Here is an 18751-nt window from a genome sequence, read left to right on the forward strand (position 1 = left end):
CACTCGCCAAAAAACACTTTTTTGCACTCGTTACGAAATATACTATTCTGGCGAATATGAGTTTGCAGCCCGAACCGAAGGCGAGGGTTACAATCATATGAACTAGAAATTTAGTATATTTCGTCATTAGGCCGAAAAAAACTTTTCTGGCGAATATAAGGTTTGCAGCACGAGCCGAAGGCGAGGGCTGCAATCATATTCTTCAGAAAATTTTTTTTTAGCCGTATGACGAACAATATTTTTTGTCATGACGGCCGTAGGCAGAGATTCACGGACGCGGAGCGAAGCGGAACAATATTGTTCGTCACACGGCCCAAAAAAACTTTTCTGACGAATATGATTGCAGCCCTCGCCTTCGGCTCGTGCTGCAAACCTTATATTCGCCAGAAAATTTTTTTTTAGCCGTATGACGAACAATATTTTTTGTCATGACGGCCGTAGGCAGAGATTCACGGACGCGGAGCGAAGCGGAACAATATTGTTCGTCACACGGCCCAAAAAAACTTTTCTGACGAATATGATTGCAGCCTCATATTCGCCAGAAAATTTTTTTTCGGCCTAATAATGAAATATACTATTTAGGCCGTATGTCGAACGTTATGCGGCCGTAAAGCGCTGCCTACGGCCGGAATGATGAAATAGTATATTTCGTAACGAGCTAAAAAACATTTTTTCACGAGTTACGAACAATATTTTTCATCACAATGTGGCGGAAATTGGACTTTTAGGCACGCGGAGCGTGCCGAAAAGTTCACTTTTCGTCACAGCGTGATGAAAAAACATTTCTTTCTGTTCCGACGTTTCGGATTCACTAAGAATTCTTCAACAGCAATGTATCAGGGTAATGTTCATCAGGGTAATATTATTTGTGGCTCTTTCTTTTCTTGTCGGATTAATTCATGTAAACTGCTGTGGTGACCGCTATGGGTGGAAGAGGCTTATAAAGTTTTCCTTAACTTGTAGAAAAAAATGTATGAAATTCAGTTATTCGAATAAAACTTTCAGAATTTTCATTTTCTTTTGAATTAACAGAAAAAAAAGTAGGAAAGTCATTGATTCAACCCATAATGCGTCACACTCTTCAAACCATCTCTATGCCCAGTCTTTGATTTAACAAAAACTTCCTTTCCAGACCGGGGTTATTCGAATTCTTCGTAATGAAATACCGCGAAACTTTGAATTCTCCAGTTGCCATTAAGTTGATCGACAATTCGATAGAAGTTTCAATTCATATCATGCATTATTCATTCGGAAAATGTAATAATTTCCTCATCGTTTCATTTCATATCCTGAATTCTTCGGTTTCTCCGTGGTGAACGAACTGTAGGAATTTGCATTTCTAATTAATGTGATAAATTAGTCATTCACGAAATCAACTCAGACTTTCCATCCTGGGAAATTCATTTACAGAAAGTCTTCCACCAACCCTGTAGCCCACAATCAAAGCCGCGAAAATTTGAATGCTTCAGTTGTAGTAAAATCATGATAAACATCAATCTGAATTTTCCATTCACATCTTAAATCTTTAATTTATATCCGACTGTTGGAAAATTACTCTTGAAATTTAAAGTCAAAAGTCTTCCAAATTTTCAACAACGTCTGATTTATATTAAATTTCTATAGATGCTGACCGGTCAATTTACCGTCATTTTACACATTAATTACACGTCACTGACCGAAGGCCAATTACCGACCATTTGTGGTTAGAAAAAAAGTGACGGAATTTCGTGTCACCAAAAATGACAAAAAAAAATTTGACGGGCACTTTACATCTAGATAGAGCCAGACGGAGAGAAATGTTCAGTAAAAATTACGGAACAATTGACATAATCCGTAATGGGGAATCGTTTTCCGGCAATTTTTATAGGAATGGAAGAGAAGAAATCTGAAACGTTCAGTGAATTCTCAGATTCATCACCGAAGAAAGCACGAAATTGTCACGTAATTTTTCCCGAAGAAGTAAAATCTTACAGAAACTTCCTGACTTGTTATGCCTCCAAAATCAAATATTCTTGGACGTTCAACAATTTTTATGAAGCTGGTGAGTTATTTCTACGTTCCGTTCCGTAAAATTTCTCAATCGTTGGGGAAAAATTACGGAACGACTTGTCCCCACAGCGGTGAGTCATCAGACGGGTGGGTTAGTTTTTACGGAACAAATCGTAGAATTTACGTGGCGATTCGTAAAATTTCAGTTCCGACTCACACTTTTTATTGAATTTCACTTCGCTCGCGGATTAAGTTTCGAAACATAATTTTTACATTTTTTTCTGGTAATTTTTATTAAATTTTTCTCTCCATGCAGTCGATTTGTCTCCCTCCAATTGATTTCCCATTCGCGACGTTCATCACGTTACCGTGTTACTTCCGAATTTGGCCCCCAGATTGGTATATTAGTTCTAAATCATAGATGCATATATTTCCAGTAATTTCTGGAATATCTCAACTCCATTCCCACTCAATTCTAGCCCCTATGTTGAGTATCTTGTACGGAGAATACATTGAGAGGAAAATATAATTCTTCTGACTATATTCCATCACCATCGAATTATAGTCAAAAAGTCCTCAACAATTTTTCATGGGTTACGGTAACTATGGCCGGAAAAGTAATTACTACAATGGAATGTAATCATTGCAACTATTTTATAGTTCTCCTCACGATAGATTTGTCGTGGTTACTTTTGAACTTTAGTTAGTTTAACTGCATTTTGATTTGCAAAAATTACGCTTGTGAAGTTACTATAATGTTATGTGCCGCATACAAAAAAAATCGTATCGTTCACCAAAATGCCTCAACTATTTTCTTATTGCAAATCGAACTTCAGATTTTTCTCTCAGTGTACGAAACGAAAACATTCAAGACAGAAAGTGGGAGTGTCACTCGGCACGGTTTGAGCCCTAGTATCTTGTACGAAATTATCGTGTACAGAGACAGGGCTGTACTTAAATTCCAGAAAAATGCCAACAGTGTGCTTTCATAAACCCTCAAAAAATTGTCGCGAAAATTTGCATTCCCAGTTCACACCATGAATTATTCATTACCACGGGATTTGTTTTATTTCCATTTTTAGAAATCCCCCGCAATAAAAGTCCACGGGAATTTGAATATTCAAGATGCGCTCAACTCATAAAATTGACAGTAAAAAATTTATGGTGAATTTTATTACTGGGTTAAGGAAATGTGTGTTCTTAAGAATCTCACAATTACAGGTATTCGTGCAGAAGTTATGAGAATGGCGTTCGTAGTGTTCTTTTCGTGATGAAAAACGCTGACTCGACAGTCCGAAGTTTATCAACAATACAAACATTTGAGACGTTAACCCGCACGCACCGGTAAAGTTGTGGCCGTGTTGTGTTCCACAGGGTGGTTCAATCGATCCTTTAACCCGCGCGAGGTCGAGGACTGTAGGCAACACACGAGTGTCGTCACCGTGAGGGACCTCGGTCTAACCCACAACGACCTCTTCCACTGAAAGAGCATTTTATCCATTGTTTATAATTTTTTTATTTTCTCGTATTCCGTGAGTCATTTTCATTTTGCTCGCTTTTTACGAATTTGTCTTTATGACAAGTCAAGCACGTGCGCGCTTTGTTTCACGGGTTTTTCGCTCCACCAACCGTGTGTCGACGTAAACTGGGGATAAAAAAAATGTGAGAACGGGTAAAAGTTGATTGCTCACTCTCGGAAGCACTGCCAACAATTACCTCTTTTACTATACGTATAAGAAAAATTTCTGTTTTTCAAATTGGAAGCAGAAGAGCGCAATTATCTGTAGCCTTACGCAATGTTTCTTCACTGGTTAATTAAAAATTTATTGTAGCAGATGAGATTTTTTTTAAGGACGAATTTTTTAATATTATATTGATCACTATAAATTTTTCGTTACTCTTCAGCGATTTTAAACAAAAACCTTCCACCATCATTCAGTACACAGAAAAGATCACAAAAATTATCCGAACTCTAGTACAAAGTGCAATAACGTTTGTAAAAATTACAAAATTTTTGTAAATTTTTGCAGACTAGATTTATTGTATTTTTACCAGAATTTTGATAAGAATTTCTATAAGATCCGTATACGTTTACTCTCAGAGAAAAAATATCTTGAAATTTACAAAAAAATAATAAATTTACGAAAGTTCGTTTCTTAACATGCTATGTTAGTTAAATGATAGAACCTTGGGGATTTTTGGATTATTTTTAGGGAGAATTCCCTAGAATCAACGCCCAAGTATTTTTGTTTTCAGCAACTTTTTTCTTTATTAAATGAACAAACCTTTTTTTGAAATATTTTTTCTTCCAGTTTCCAGAAAATTTCAATTTCGAAAAAACAATAACGTGCGGTAACACACTCAGCGATTAAAAAAAGATTTTAAAGTTATTATAATTGTAATAATTACTTTTATACAATTTTTTGTATAAATTAGAAAAATGTGTATAGATTTCAGAAAAATGCATGTTAGAGAGCATCGTTTCTAGAATTAAAAAAAAAAATCAATCTTGAATGCATCGAAATTTTCATAATTAATTCGAGACTTAGTTTTTACTAAAAATTAAAATAAAATCTCGATTCCAGAAAAAGGCATGCTTGAAACTGTGGCTTCTAAGAGTCAGGAAATATTTACTTGCAACTAGCAATTTTTTTCTCTGTATTCTAATTCAGGGGTAATATTCGATAATAATTGGATGATTATTACCTGTTCAGCAAGATTATGCAGAAGGGAGCACGTCTAAAAAACTTCGTCAAAAAAACCCGGTTAAATCAACTTTAGAAAGTGAACTTGTGGTTAATTTAATTTTCGGTAAATTGAACTTCCGCCAATAAAACCTTCCAGTAATCTTGTCTTTTTTAAGAATATAAGTAAAATCTGTATTTGCGTCTGGGTTGCTATAGTATTGTTATCCTTTTTTTTTTAATTCCTTGTGAAAAGAATAATCGACATTTCTCATTTATTTAATTAAAATGGTATTTCCTGGGGAGGGGGAATGACTCCGAAGTAATTAAGAAGTATCCCTTTGAATGTTGTGCTTTAACCCTAGTCTGGTCCCCAAACGCGACCTTACGACTTTTGTCACCTCCGCGGGGATTCGCCGCCGTATTATTTAGGCTTTAGCGTTGCCGAATTCACTCTACACTGCCCGGGCGCATTTAGCGAGTTTCCGGCAACGTCGCGTCATGGGCAATTTCATTTAACATGGAAAAAATTATTCATCTGTCGAAAATAATTTTTTTTCTTTAGGAATTTTGGGGAATATGGTGTTCTAAAAACTACTATAATTTTTTAGACACTTCAATTGACAAAGTCAAATTTTTTTGAATTTTTCCGGTTAGCCAGTCAATTGGAATCCTATTCTAAAAAGAACATACACTTAACCCTAGTCTGGTCACCTGACGGGAAAATGCGACTTTAGTCACCTTCGCGGGAGAGTGCCGCCGTGTTATTTAGGCTCCAGTGTTGCCGAATCCACTCTACACTTCCCGGGCGTGTTTAGCGAGTTCCCAGCAACGTCGCGCAACAGGCAATTTCATTTAACATGGGAAAAAATTGTTCACCTGTTGGAAATAATTTTTTTTCTCCCAGAATTAAGGATACAATATTGGAAAAAAATACTAGAATTTTGCAGATACTTCAATCGACGAATTCAATTTTTCTCAAATTTTTCCGGTCAATCAGTCGATGGCAAGATGAATATCTCGCAAGTCTGTTACGCTTATTCCTCATTGGTTCCAGTCATCTGAGGCGGCAAATTTAATTAATGATTAATTTAATTTCGAGATTTTCAATTATAATTATTACAATTACAGCGCGCTGTAACGCGCGTTCGGTCTTGTAAAAGAAAAACGACGCGCGGCGGGGATTCCCTCATAGGGTGGCAAATCTAGGGTTAAACGACTGATCATTTGGTATATTTGGTTGTATTGTGGATATAAATAGTTGTCTTATTTATTTCCTAATGCTTACTTGTGAATTTGTGTGAAATCAGTCGTTATTGAGACCCGATGTTGTTTACTCTGAATACGATGTTTGCAAATTTAATATGGCGCATTTTTTTCCATTTTGTTATTTTCCTTCGTTGGATATTAATTCAATCGTTATTAATGCTCTATTCTTGTGACTTTTGCATTATTTTCCTGGAGTTTTTAAATGTTTTTTTTCAAATTTTTCGAAGTTCAAGTTGAAGTATTTTTTTCTTCAAGTTTTTTTAGTTACCAAGTTGTTTTGACGAAGCGTTTTTGACCAAGTTTTTTTAACACAAGTTCTTCAAACATGAATTCACGCAGAAACATATCTATCTGAAAACGTTTTCCATTTTCTCTTTCAAATATTATGGACCACTCTCAATAATTTCCAATAAAAATCTGAAAATCTGGAATTGTCCCAAATCCCAAGCTTTCAACCGGAAGCAAAAGCAAAAAGACCGTTTGGTTTGAACTGCTCGTCATGCATTAATCCGAATATTCATTGAATCTATTCCATCGAATAATCCCGAAAGCACTTTACTCCCCGGCGAAAAATATTGAATCACCAATTCTCCGAAAACTCTCCTCAAAGGCATGGAACAAAGATCGAAAAGATACCTAACCTTCAGCCTGTCTTTTCCCAATTAAGTCAGAGTACTGGAGCGAGTAATTACATCGAGCCCAAGTGGCCTCATCGAGGTGTGCTCTTCCCATCCTCCAAAAAATGTTCACCCCCACCACTCGCCACACTTTTCAATCCAACCCCCATCGACATCGCTCCACTGGTGGATGTGACAGTCTCAATATCCACCGTAATGGAGCGAAGTTAAAAAAAAAGGGGACACGAGTACGAAACTCGGTTACCAGGTTACCTCACTGAAACATATACATTTCGCGGTCACCGATCGAACTCGACAGTTTATTGAGAAATTCCCCCACTTTTTCCGATGATGATTTCGTAAATGGGAAGGAGTAGCTCATAATGATTATATATTGGAATTATTTTTCGGGACTGATCTAATGACGTTTTCAATTAATCCCTGTGGTCATTACACTGAGAGAAAAATTTCCACATAAGTAGACCATATTTACTTGAAAGAAGTAATAGTATCTTTTGTCATTCTGGCCGTAGGCAGAGATTCACGGACGCGGAGCGTCCGTGAAACGCTGCCTTACGGCCGTCATGGCAAAAAATATTGTTCGTCATATGGCCAAAAATTATTTTTAATGGCTTAAATTTCAGAATGTTTACGCTTCAGGGAACTCGAATAAATTCGCATTTATCACTATATTCTCGAACATCATCGACAATATGGGGGGGGAGGGGCGATCCATAACCCTTATTTGGCCTATGTTTCGCGTGCTAGGAGCCCGCATTTAGTTATTTATTACTTCCTAAACCGTGCAGTACAATTAGTTAGAATTTTTTAAATAGCTGGGAAATATTATAAACATTATCTATGAAAAACATAGGGACAATCGCGCGAAACAGCTGTTTTCTAAAGATCTATCTTAATGGAGTAGAAGGGAATGCGTCTGAATGGTTCTTTGTAACCCATTTTTATACTATATCAACTAACCCCTGGCCCCCCACCTAGCTACGCCGTCGGTTCGCTTTCCTCCCCAAACTCCATGACCCCCCATAACTCCCATACAGCCCCATATGACCCCCATGATCCATATTTTGGCCCTTATTCTGACCCTTGTGACGCTTGATCTGACCCTTCATTTCTGACTCTTAGAAGACATCAGAAGTCGATTTGGATTTTTATAATATAGGGGGGGGGGGCTAGGCCCCCTGCTCGCTCCGCTCATCAACGCCCATAAGACCCCCTTATTTTGACCCTTGTGACCCTTGGTTTTTGACCCTTAATTTTGGAGTCTTAATTTCGAGTACCAAATTTTCATCACCAGAATTCGATTTAGATTTTTGTAACATAGAGAGATCTATATCTCATCGAATTTCTGATAAAATTGAAACAGATTCATTTTCCTAGAACTAGATTCTTTTCCTCTAGAATGAGTCTTGTAATCAGCTCAATTGATGAATTCGCTTCAACATTATCAAAGTTTGGAAAAAAATCAGGAGCCCCTTCATCTCCCCCGCAGTCATCATTTCTTTTCACAGATGACCGTCAATATTTTTCATTCAAAGTAGAAAATCATGATAAAAAGGAACAGTTGGACAGAATGAGATTCTGAGGCGAAATGGAACAGGAGACAAAACGATACTGCCGTTTAAGTTAACATTCTACACTGAGAGAAAAATCTGAAGTTCGATTTAAAATAAGAAAATAGTTGAGGCATTTTGGTGAACGATACGATTTTTTTTTGCAAAATGCAGTCAAACTAACCAAAGTTCAAAAGTAATCACGACAAATCTATCGTGAGCAGAACTATAAAATAGTTGCAATGACTACATGCCATTGTAGTAATTACTTCTCCGGCCATAGTTACCGTAACCCATGAAAAATTGTTGAGGACTTTTTCACTATAATTCGATGGTGATGGAATATAGTCAGAAGAATTATATTTTTCTCTCAGTGTACAACTATTGATTTCTGTGAATTTTGTGGATCATACCATACGGGTCAAATTAGGGGCATCAAGCACACGAACCGAATCGTGTGGGTTAACCCGAGAATTGCTATTGGCTTTGCCCGATTACCCTGAATTTGAGCATTCGCCCGCACAATTGTAATCAATTCCAACTCTCTCCAGTGATCGCAAGGTCGACTAAAATTAACTTGCTATTTTACATAGAATGCAGTCTTGTCTTATTTTTGAATTATAAAATGAGAGAAAAACGAAAAAGTTCTCAAACAAGTCTTGCTTGTGCCAAGAAAATAGTTTTCTGAAAATTATCAAGAAAGGATTTTTTTGTGCCAAACATGCAGAGAGTGCGCCAGAATGAAATTTTTTTGTCGCAACAATAAATTTAGTAGTTAAAAAAAAATTGCATTCTCTGTACACGCAAGAAATGTCATTTCTAGTACTACTCCTTCGTTATTCGATACTCCCGTACGTATTTTGCTCCCGAAAAATCTTTGTTTTATGCGAAACAAGGGATAGTAGTTTTTCGTTTCAGCTGTCTAATAATCACAGACAAGAAATGAACCCTTAAATGAAACAATAATAATGATATGACAGCAATCTTGTAACTTAGAGATAAAATATTTGTTGATAACTTTTCCTCTATATGAGATATTTTCATCCTGAAAAGGGACCGTCTGGTGTAAATTATCCGCCTCTTGAGCCAAATATTTCATTGCTCTCGAAAGCAGAACAATTATTCATGTTCGAGACTTTCAAATTTGAATCAAACAAATTCTTTTTTGGCAATTTTCAGCTAGCAATTTTGTTGGCCCAAACAAGACTTGTTTGACAACGTGTTTGTTTTTCTCTCAGTGCACACGATAGAAGGAATTGATGTGCAAAATAATCATTCGGAAGCATATTGCTAATTTATTAGCAAAAATAACTATACTATATTATATAGAATACAAGAGCAATTTTCCACTTGTTTTGTAATCATCGATTCTGCTACTGACCGCACAGGCCAACACTTCCTTTTCATCGTTACAATGCAGATGAAACCTAGGAAGGCAAAAATCGTGGATTTGAGTCAAATTTTCTGTGATTGTAAGAGAAAACAAATCAAAATATTGGTAACTTTTACTGAAATTGGGAATCAATTGTACATAATTTTAGGTACATATGTCTTTTCTTATTTTGAGACAATCTTGGTTCTAGAAATCAGAGTCTTGGGCTTCTCAAAATATGAACGTTAGGGTTCTCCATTAGTTATAGAGCGACATCACAACATATTTACGCTAGGCAACTTCCCCCCTCTCCCCTCCCGTAAATGCATGACGTAATATTTGGCTGTTTCCTTTTCTCATAGAAAATCATCCAGTATTACGATTTAATACTGGATTTTAGGGACCGACGGCGGTGGCTGTGTGGTTAGAGTGTGGAATTGACATGCGGGAGGCACCCGGGTTCGATTCCCGGCTGGGGGGACCAACATTTGTGACTCTAAATTTCACGGTATCATTGTCGAGCGGGAGTCTTGCAAGAAACGACTGTACTTGGACAGGATTTTCCCGCAAATGAGGTGTTCCCTTGCCCTTCGGCGAATACCGTACAGGGGGTTGGGGGGTGGGAAGGGAACAAATCGTAAAAACCCTAAAGGGTATACGAGAGAAATAAAAAATTTACGGGATTTTAGGGTCTTTCCACTTGAAAGTAGGTAATCCGTTCCGTATTATCAGTATCACGCTTTTCAAAACAACAAGTATGTTGAATTCAGTGGCTTAATTTGGTTCTAGAAACATTTTTTTCGGACATTGTGAAGAAAAATGATCATAGAGAAAATTATTTGGTGAATTTCACCAAGTAGTTGGCGAATTTCAACAACTAGTTGGTGAAATTTAATAACTAATTAATTAAAATTCAGAAAAGATTTTTCAATTTCATTCAATCAATTTTGCCAGCAAACTAGGTGGTGAGGGCATATATACACGGAGAGAAATTTTTGATAGAAATTATCCTACCGTTCTATAAAAGTGTATCGTGAGTCATCGTTTCCTCATTTCTATCCCGAAATTTAGTAAAAATTGATATATGATGAACAAATTTTAATCTACGTTAGAGAAATTTTATCCTGATACACTGATAGAATGATTCATTTATTCCAAACGAGATTCGTTAACTATTAACGAGTGGTAGAGTTGAATATGACCAAATGAATATTCGTTAATAGTTAACGAATGGTTCACTTGTTTAACTATTAACGAATGAACATTTGGTGGAACCGAATAGACCCTAACCTCCAACCAAAATCCATTCGTTAACAATAATCCGTTCTATCAGTGTAAAAATAAAAATTACCGCGCCGGTAGAGTAAAAATTATTGGACTGGAAGGGTAAAATTTATTATGCGTCAGGATAAAATTTCTCTAACGTAGAATAAAATTTGATCATCATACATTAATTTTTACTAAATTTCGGGATAGAAATGAGGAAACGATGACTCATGATACACTTCTATGGAACGGTAGGATAATTTTTATCAAAAATTTCTCTCCGTGTACATTTGGAAACAATCCCGCAATCATTGATATCTTGACAATCGATAAATGTCTCCCCTAGAATATATTTTCGCAATAATCTACAATTTCTTGTTAAATTTGATGCATCAAACAAATCGCCGAACGTTTATTGAAACCTTAACAAATAGTTGTCGAAGGAAATTGAAAAATCTTTTTCTGAATTTTAATTAAATAGTTGTTAAATTTCACCAATTGGTTATTGAAATTCAACAACTAGTTGTTGAAAAAATGAATTACCAACCAGTTGTTAAATTTCAAAAATGAATTATCAACCAGTTGTTAAATTTTAAAAATGAATTACCAACCAGTTGTTAAATTTCAACAACTAGTTGGTGAAATTCACCAAATAATTTTCTCCGTGATATGACCCTCACACTCGTCAGAAAAGATTTTTTCGGCCTTGTGACGAAAATAGCCATTTCTGTACAGCTCTGTAGTGATGTTCACTTTTCCTCGTTCGGGCAAACTCGTAAAAGTAAACATCACTGCAGAAAAATATCTTTCACGATTGGTGCCGTGGGGTTCTTTTACTGCCGTGGTTGGCCAGTCCTATTTACATATTTTTTGACGTGATTCTTCGAAATAGACTACCAACAGAGTTGAATTTTTTGTGGTAGAGGATTTAGAAATTTTCAGTTGAAATATTCTATTCAGTTTTCGATAAAAAATTTTCCCCATGCAATGTTTCCGCGATAATCGGATTTCGATTATAATTGGCGAGCAATAAAACAAGGGTTAGTGAAGCGGGAAGTTATGCATCAATAAATTAATCCAATAAAAGAGAAGGAAATAGCAAATGCATATAATCCCTCGATATAGAATTAAAAAAACTTCTACATGAATTGCTCTTCGTTCTTTCTGTAATATCGTTTTTTTTCTATGCACTGAACGACTAGACTCAACGACTAGCGAAACGGCCATACTACTTCTCAAGGAGATGGTGATCGTGACAATTGTTCCGTACTGACTGCAGTATAGAATCCCTGATTTTCATCGAGACAATGTTCACCCATAATATGCAATGAAGATCTAAAATAAATCACAAGGATTCTACATTATTGAAGTTTCATGTTGTGGTATTCGCAGAGAGTGAGTGACAAAAATAACCGGGCAAATGACCATCATGACCGGTACGCAGAGAAAAATATTCAGTAAAAATTATAAAACAATCCACGTAATCCGCAATGGGGAATCTTTTTCCGGCAATTTTTATAGCAACGGAAGAGATCAAATCTGAAACATTCAGTGAATTCTCAGGTTCATCACCCATCAAAGTACGAAATTGTCACGTAATTTTTCCCGAAGAAGTAAAATTTTACAGAAACTTCCCGACTTATTATGCCTCCAAAATAAAAAATTCTTGAACGTTCAACAATTTTTCTGAAGCTGGTGAGTTATTTCTACGTTCCGTTCCGTAAAATTTCTTAACTAGTAATAATTTGTAATCGTTCTTTAATATTTTGCGACAATAGAATCGACAGTTCTGATAAATAATTCTTAGGTCGCAATTATTATTTAGGTTCTGTGAGATTTCAATGATTTCGATGATGCAGAAGTCATTGATTTCAGTTGGATGAAGTCGATGAAATCATGGTGAGTTATAAAATCACTAAAATTCATGCTTGCAAACGCTCACATCATAAACTCAATGAAATCATTGAAATTGCTAACTTAATCGAGTGAAATCGACTGCATATAGCAGTCATAGTTCTAGAAGGCATGGTACTGAGAATAAGAAACTGTTTACTCAATTTCATAAAAAAAATCCTAAAATTCATTATCAAAACCGTACGTATTTCAATTAGAAACAGTTCCTAAATTAAGAATTTCAAGCCAGAACAACGAAAAATCGGATCTTCTTTCTTTGATTTTCATAAGCGAGCTAGGGGGCTACGCCCCCTGCTGGCTTCGCTCGCCAATCCTCATATGATCCATGTATGACCCCCATAATCCTTATTTTGACCCTTGTGACCCTTAATCTCACCCTTGTGACCCTTAATCAGATCCTCGTGACCCTTATTTTGACCCCCGTGACCCTTATTCTGATTTTTACAACGTTTATTCTTATTCTCATGACCCTGGTTCTGATCCATACAAAAAAGACCCTGATTCTGAACCTCGTGACTCTTATTCTGACCCGTATAACCCTTGTTCTGACCTTTGTGACCCTTTTCTGACCCTCACGTTCCTTAATATGACCCCTGTGACCCATAATTTGACCCTTATGACCCTTAATCAGATCCTCGTGACCCTTATTTTGACCCTCGTGACCCTCATTTTGAGCCTTGTAACCTTGAATTGTGGAGTCTTAATCTCGAGGAGCAAATTTTTATCACCAGAAGTCGATTTGAATTTTTATAATATAGAGAGAAATTCACTTATTTTCAGTATTTTTTCGATTGTCGTATCAGTAAAAACCGTTGAATTTCAGAAATCCTTTGATTGAAACTGCAAACTTTTTCGCTTTGTGTAGGGCATATGTGTAAAACATCCCCTTTCGAAAATAATTCATATAAAAAAAGTGATGAATCTCGTTCGAGTTATTTCATTGCCTTCACCGAATGAAAAAAGTTTTCTAAAAAAAAGGGTAAAATACGCGACGCAGAGGTTGCTTCATCCTCTTTGTTTTTTATGTCAACATTCTTTTTGTAGAACAAAGAGAGAGTTAGGAAAACGCTCCCATCGACATTCCTATAACTCCCTCGATTTTACAGTACCTTCGAAAAACTGATCTCAAAATGGCATTGATACATGCGAATTCACCGCTGTACAACTGAGCTGACCTCATACCCGTAACCTTCCAACTTGACGAGTTCTTCACTTGTTCTTATCAACAATTCTATTCAACAATTGAAGAAATGAAAAAAATTCCATTTTGCACTATTCTATAAAAAAAAAGTCCTCAAAATTGTCCATCCCAAGGAGAATCCCCGAGGTCAACCCAAACAAAACCATAACCATAACCATAACCTTTCAGAATAACTCCATAAAAATGACCTAGAAATTCCAGCATCGAGTCAGCAATGGCAGGCCTAAAAACAACATTATTACCGGGTAATTTCCCTCTCAACGGTCAGATGATTACACCCCACAAGAGTCCTATAACCCTCTTTTTCCCTCGCCCCACATAATACCACCCAGAAACATGGAAAAAAGAGAGAAAAAATAAATTCATAAAAACAGAGAGGGGAATAAACATTGTAAAAGCAGTGGCACGCGATACAGAGAACTCGACTGCAGAAAAATTGTGTCGAGGGCGCGACTCCACTTCCTCCAATATTTTAACAATATTTTTAACGTCAAGCCTTCATTCCCTCCATTCCCCGCACCCAAACCGCCCTCAACCACTGTTTTCGTTCAATCACACAGGAGGTAAACTCGTAGGAACTCTTGTCATGAACATACTCGTTATTTTCACATAACACGGATGAGTTTTGCCCCTGGGAAAAAAAAGTGTTACTTTATGGTCCCAGAGGTCGATCGATTGTGAACATAAAAATAGCTGGAAAAATGGTAAAAGGGGTTTTGAGGTGAAAAAGAAATTGGTGGGATGCTGGAAAAATGTTAGGAGGGACTCACGATATGCTTCGAATGAGTTGATAAAAAATTGATAAATTTTTTTTCACGATTATTAGCCTCATCTCCATTATTCCTTGGTACCTATTTGATTCATTACTTGTGAAATGATTTCGACACAAATCACTAGGAACTCACGTCTCTCATATTCGTAAATCTGTGATTGCACGTCTGTGGTGTGTCATGAGAATAATCACGACCCGCTGTACGCAGGAGTACGCGCGATTGAGGCGCATCGCCTCACCAGGCCGGCGAGCTCTTCACGACTGCCTCGGTCAAAGGGAACAACGAGTGACGGACTGAGGGGTGAGCCTGGGTTTTGGGGGTAGGTGAGGGTGAGATACTCGAAGGGCATCGGGGGTGAGGGTGGTGGCCCGACTGGGGGTGACATCTTGCGGGAAAGTGAGGAATTTTGTGCATTTGTGGAGGAGTTTTCATTGAGGTTGGTTACGATTCGATGCTTTGAAATTCCCGCTTTTTGGAGGAGCGTATACTGAGGGAAAAATCGACATAATATCACAAAATTATTTTGTGAGCGAAAAACATCGCATTCATATTTAATCAATTTATGGTAGGTTTCAGACAAGAAATTGGTGCTCGTCGGGTTAAGGAGGAAGTTACTGAATGATAAGATGATGCCTTTTTTTGTAATGAGATAATATTTCTTAAAAGACAAGAGAAGTTTAACAGAAGAAGAAGAAGATATTGCTTTCCTTTGAACTTGAACCGATTGAGCGTAAGCGACGGTTATATTTTTTTAATATCTGGAAGTTTTCCTCTGCATAAACTCTCTATTCATTCAATATGAAAGTCTCTGATTCATGATTCACTGAGTCGAAACTTGTAGTATTATTGTCATTTTCTCATCTTCTCACACGAAAAAACCGATTTCATGTTTAGGTCATGAACACTTCACTGGAATCTGACACATTATCCGGAATTCTTGTCCCACGGAATTTATCCTCAAGAGATGAGATATTTGGCGCAAGATATTAGTTTTGTGATATTATGAGGATATTTCTCTCAGTGTAGATACTGAGTTTTTTCGCCTTGAATTTCATTATTATATTGTTTGAATGTTTGTGGACGTCCGCATGAGAAGGGACCTCTGTCGATTCTAGTTCCCGAGATATTCATATTTTTGTCTCAACAACTCCCTTTTACACCAATGTCAAATTGTTTTTTTATCTGCAATTATGACGACTATATTGCTCTAGAAGATGATCATGTGGGTTATGACATTGAGAGAACTTCCTCAGTAATTATAAACATTAAAAAACTAATTGAAATTCTTCCCTCTAGAAAATAATAAATTTGGAAAAAATGAATAATCAATTAAGGAGTCAATCCATGGTCATGTGCAACACAGTCATTCTCTAGAGCAACATTATTGTCATAATTGAAACCTAATCAGGCTCGTCTGAGAATTACTAAATTAGAGAAATACGATTTTAAAAAACAAATGGTTCTCTCAAGTAACTGCATATTTAGCAAAAATAATTCTTTTTCTCAGTGTGTTGAAAGCCTTCTTTCTCTCAGCATAAGCAGAAAATTATTTACCAGGAGATTTCACGACTCTAGAAATTGACAAGAGAATATTTTCTTATATCAAGGAAATCATCTTTATCAAAACTAATTTTTTCTCTCTGTGATGAACGAATGTGCTTGTGCTTTTGTTTTACGTCAATAACATCGAAATCGTAAGAAATAGGAAATTTCAGATGACAATAATTTGTTAGTGATTCAAGCATAAAAACATTTATGCAAAACATCAAGAAGAACAGACTTGATCTGTCATTGGAAACTCCTATTCTCACTCACAACATATTCCCAATTGACAAATGTCATCAATTCATGCCTCCATCTTTCTATTATTCCCTTCATCATGTTAATCTGCGAGAAATGCAGATTACATCTCCCATTGTTAATCCGCGAGAAAATGATCAGCCAAAAGTACCATCTCATTCTCAAATAAATACCCTACGAGTCCTGCGCCCGCCACCAGTGGAAACGGCCCTTACTACTGTCCAGTAGAATAACCGACATATGATCAGGCAGATCAACCCGACAAAGTTGCTGACAAATGAGCAAAGCTCCTGAAACCGAATTCATCCCTCAACGTCCATTTATGCTTTCATAACTCTTAACTCTTATCTGATCTACATTTCGAATCGAATCTTCGGACAAAACCAGAAGAAATAATTAAACAACTTCATAAAAATGATGAATGTGGCTCCATTACCTTGTTTTACTAAACTCAGTCTCCATTCCGAAGAAACGTAAATAATGAAACACTTTAAGATCCCATAAACCAAGTAAACCCAAGAATCAACGATCGCGATATACAAAGAACTTAACCACGTCCAAGATCGATCGGTCGAGTCAACAGGTTTGCGTGTCGGAAGTCTCCGAAGTGAGGTAGGAGTCCGAGAGGAAGTCCACTCATCAACAATAAAGGGTGGTCTAAGGCTTTATAAAGCGATCGCAGCCGGAGATCGGATGCGGTGGTTTACCTTTTCCTCTTTTAAACGCAGCAGTAGTCGGAGCTCTTGATCGATGTAATAATGCCCCAGAATTTCATGGTGAATTACGATCGAAAGTCGTGAGAATATGAGGTGAGAAAGGTCAAGGGTGCAAGAAATATTCACGTAGAATTAAATGTACAAGCTTCTGTTTCTCTCAACTCTCATTGTATTGTTTCTCATTGCATCATACGTGGATTCTACGATAGGGAAGTAACATAATCGTTGACAGATTTGATAAGTACAAAATAATATATCTATAATTTTTTAAGAGAGAGGCAAAACGATTTGAGTCGAACACTGTTAGAAAATTACTTTTGAAATTTCAAGTAAAAAATATTGAAATTTTTAACAACGAATAATTTCCATTGATCTTGTTATTGATAAATCAAGCAATATTCTTGAATATTCAATAATTTGATTTCTCAGGTTCATACGACAATGAAAATGATTGAAAATCATGAAAATTCAAGCAACTTTTCTTCTGAATTTTCAATCTGTTGCTTAATTTTCGCGATAGGTTTGAAAATCCAAATTTTCATTTAAAATTCAATGATCATTCATAATGAAAAACTTAATTGTATTGAATTTCCAAGATGAATCAGGAATTCTATATATTCTATTTAGTCTGAAATTGAATTCAAGTTCAGAATATTGAAAATTCAAATGCATCTGTTACTTGAATTTCAAAAAATTTCCAACAGTGAAGGTGATGTTTTTGGTGATGAAAAATATCATGAGACTTTTCTTGTTGGGAAGATAATTTTATTAAGATAGTGTCCTCTGCTAGGTTTGCCTGGTATCACTCATTATGGACATAATTGAATTTGAATTAGGGGAGAGTGGGGCAGAATGGAATAGTCAAACAAACAACTGTTTGGCGCAATTCAATCAAAAACAAATTTTTTTATTAAATTTTTGTTGTTAACTTTTTTTTATTCTTGCGAGTACTGATGTGAATAATAATTTCCCATTCAGTAAAATGGAAAATTATTGAGAAGTTTTGATGGGCGAACATTTTGTCAATGGATTATTCGATTCAAATTCAGCATCGTATTTTCATTTTTCCCTCTCTGGGTCTCCCCCTGGGCCTTGCTCTGGACTTTGAATTTTGCTGCTTCATTTTTTTTTTAATTAATCCATTGACAAAATCTTCGCCCGTCAAAACTGCTCAATATTCTCATCAATACTCCTAAGAATAAAAAAAAATTAATAAGAAAACATATTTGATAAGAAAATTTGTTTTGCTTGAATTGCGCCAAATAGTCGGTTTTTTGACTGTCTCATTTTGCCCCGCTGTTTTATTTTGCCCCGCTCTCCTCTATCAAATTTTAGCTAATGAGATAATTTTCCCAAAAATGATCAATTTTAAGACAAAATATCAAGACTTCTTTTGAAAGGAAGAAAATCATCAATAAGAAATTCAATAGCGAATTGGCAAATTAGTTAAAGTCGATTTTGACCATTGGCCAGTTGTCAATGAATATCTTGAAATCTATGACAGATAGGAAAATTTTTGTTTTTTTTTTTCATTACGAAAATTTCGCTATCTCTCTTACATTCTGAGATATTCCTCGAA

At 36.2% G+C, this 18751-nt stretch overlaps 1 protein-coding gene across 4 annotated transcripts in view; it reads right to left on the minus strand.

Moving 5' to 3' along the window:
- The window catches only part of LOC107047888 (whirlin), a 101711-nt gene extending 86775 nt beyond the window's left edge, over nucleotides 1-14936 (minus strand). For all 4 annotated transcript variants that reach the window (XM_015270785.2, XM_015270788.2, XM_015270787.2 and 1 more), the window contains exon 1: nucleotides 14789-14936. The gene's annotated coding sequence lies outside the window, so the exon portion shown is untranslated. The remainder of the gene's footprint in view (nucleotides 1-14788) is intronic.
- Between the last annotated feature and the right edge of the window lie 3815 nt (nucleotides 14937-18751).

Source organism: Diachasma alloeum, unplaced genomic scaffold (genome assembly GCF_001412515.2).
Source record: "Diachasma alloeum isolate Michigan unplaced genomic scaffold, Dall2.0 Dall_scaffold_78908, whole genome shotgun sequence".
Taxonomy (NCBI): domain Eukaryota; kingdom Metazoa; phylum Arthropoda; class Insecta; order Hymenoptera; family Braconidae; genus Diachasma; species Diachasma alloeum.